We start from the raw sequence: 2,953 nt of genomic DNA, 5'->3' as shown, positions 1-2,953 counted from the left end.
GGTTTATTAACCTTAGTGGCAATGCCTTCATTCATCCCATTGTTTCAAAACCCACTCATTCATACACATACCAGATGAAATAAACTGCAGCATGTACTCTAGAAAGGACCAGCAAACTCAATGACTGTTCACAGACAGAAGACTTAAACAGAAATTGAACAGAACATCCTTCCCCTGTGGGAGAATCCCAAGCAGTAGAATGTATATGTAATCCGAGTCCCAGAAAAAGAATGCAACAGACAGAATAGCTCCAAAAATAACAGTAAAATTTCTCTTTGCTGAAAATAGCGAAGCATCAATGTTAAAAGCCAGCAAATCCCAAGAAGAGTAAATTCACTGAAAACCACACATATGCACAACACATTTAAACTGCTGGGATACAGAGAGAAGTCCTAAAATAAGAACAAAGAGGGGATTCTTAAAAGCAAAGTCGAGGAGAATTGGGGGAGGGATGAGTTATCACAGGCGGGTGAACAATGAGATTAATGTGCATTGTTTTTCAGAAAAAATGCAAAACAGTATAATGGCATCTTCCAATTACAAAAGATTAAAAGCCAATTTGGATTTCAATATCCGGCAGAAATATATTTAAAAACGTAAGGTAAAATGGAGACAGTTTTGAATAAATACAAGCTAAGAATTCAATTTCAGCAAGTGTATGATTTGCCAAAGCAAGTGCTTCAAGTGGAAGTGAAACCATACAAGTTGGAAACAATAATTGTGTAAAGTAACTGGGTTATTAACGTAAAAGACAGTTAATTATTTAGATAATGATCCTTGATATATATATATATTTTACCACTTAAGGTTAGTTGATTTACTAAAATCTTTTATTTGGTCTTCTAACATTCTGCAAAGAACTGTTTAGCCCAGTGATTATCATAGATCTCTAGATTACTTTTCCCTTTCATAACCTTATCTCATAATGCTGGCCTCATTTAAAAGGGAGAACCATGTCTTCCTTGTCTACTTTATGGAAGAGATTGTATGGAATTGCTGTTGGTAACATTAGCCTGTGAAATGACTCTCGTTCCATTTGATTTCAGTTTATTTAGAGCACTTGTACTTTATCCATTATTCAATAGACTTTATGATACAAATTATGTCTACACGGAATTTGACTACTGAACCAGTGTTTCAAAAATTGTTACATTAAAATACCTGCAGGTTGTGGAGTCCAGTCCCAATGGATACATCTACAAAACAATCCCCACACCCAAGGTTCAGGGGGCATTACAGAAGAGGAGGTATAAACATTCTGAGAATTTGCTGTGAGATTGTGTCTCTTAGCAGTATCAGATGCTACACCCGAGAAATCTCACCAACATGACTGTCTAAGCAAGAGTTGAACAAGGATGACACCAATGAACACACCAAAATGGACCTAGAAAAGCCCAGGAGGCCTCAAGCCTACCCAGAGAACTAAAGGCAACTAAGGAAAGCTGAGAGTGAGAGAAATAGTTTTCTCCAATGAAGAGCACACTAAAAGGTTATCCAATACCAAATCAGCCTGAAAACATATACATACATTACACAGATTGAGCAGAGTATACACAGGAATATACATCTATAAATATATACATGTAACAATAACTAATTTAAAAAGAGCCGTGAATATGAAAGAGAGCACGGAGGGATACATGGAAGGGTTTGGGGGGAGAAAAGGGAAGGGGAAATGATATAATTATATTATACTCTCAAAAATAAAATAAGTCACAAACTACAGTATCTCCAGTGACTCCCAATTTGGAAATCCCACCAGTCCATGCATTTTGCTTTTAGCAAATCTCAGTAACTTTGCAAAGCTTAGGGGGACCTAACCCGGTGAACAAGATACTCAGATCTTGATGTAGCAACTTTGTTAATGTGATCCACTTACCTTATTACATTATTTTACATACACAACCCATGAATGAAAGGCTCAGGAAAGCCTCAGCTGGATTTTGTAAAAAGTAATGTAACTGCTTTGCTAGCTCCCTGGCCATCTTGGTGGCTGCTCTTGGTTGGGAGCATCCCACACCTAAGGTAGAAAGATGGCCCCAGGAAAGAATATGGAAATAGTCTCTAGAGTTGGTTCACTTGTTTTGAAACGTGGGAAGTGTGTGTTGGGGTACAAGGAGACTCTGAAGATGATCAGACAGGGCAAACTAAACTGGTCATCCCTGACAACTGTGCAGCTGTGAGGAAATCTGGACTAGAATACTATGCCATGTTGGCTAACACTGGTGCCCAATACTACAGTGACAATAATATTGAACTGGAAACAGCATGCAGAAACTATTACAGAGTGTATACACTGGCCGTCATTGATCTAGGTAATTCTGATATTCTTAGAGGTATGTCAGAACACTCTAGAGAAAGGTAACCCAGCAAAGTTTCTCTTTACTAAACCTTGTCAGAACCCAAGGGGAAAACACAACCAATGACCAATTGATTTAGTAAGTGATGTTCCACCCAATCCAGGGCTCAGAGATGCACAAGTTCCAGAACTCTCATAAAATTTCAATTATTTATCTGTGTGGCAAGGATGAAATATTTACAAACCTCTGGTGAGAATCTATATTAAAAATGATTTAGCTTCAATATGGTTTTTGTTCTTGCTCTTGGTTTTATGTGCTTTTTATATTTAAGATTAAGGTATCACAAACTCAAACAGCTGTAGGAGCCAGGAAGGAAAAAAAAATCTGCTGACATTTGTCTTTGTTATGGCCGCGTTCAGTCACGAAAAATCTGTCTGGAAGTTCTTAGAGTCTGGTGAGGAAAATAGTCAAGATAGTAGACCAGAATTAGTCCTATGCAAACATGAAGTGTTCTGACCCTTCAGCAACCCTTCTTATCACAGACACATCCGATACACCCAGTGACAAACTTGATTAGCATATACGAAACCAAAGACCTGAAAACCAAAGGGGCCATAGTCAAAACATTTTAGTGGAATATTTGGAATCCTTTT

General features: G+C 37.8%; 1 pseudogene; it reads left to right on the top strand.

Moving 5' to 3' along the window:
• Positions 1–2,033: 2,033 nt before the first annotated feature.
• On the top strand, positions 2,034–2,365 carry LOC114704579 (annotated as a pseudogene).
• Positions 2,366–2,953: the final 588 nt, after the last annotated feature.

This window comes from Peromyscus leucopus, chromosome 8b, assembly GCF_004664715.2.
Source record: "Peromyscus leucopus breed LL Stock chromosome 8b, UCI_PerLeu_2.1, whole genome shotgun sequence".
Classification (NCBI taxonomy): domain Eukaryota; kingdom Metazoa; phylum Chordata; class Mammalia; order Rodentia; family Cricetidae; genus Peromyscus; species Peromyscus leucopus.
Note: the sequence above shows the minus strand (reverse complement) of the source record. Positions and strands in the feature narration are given on the sequence as shown.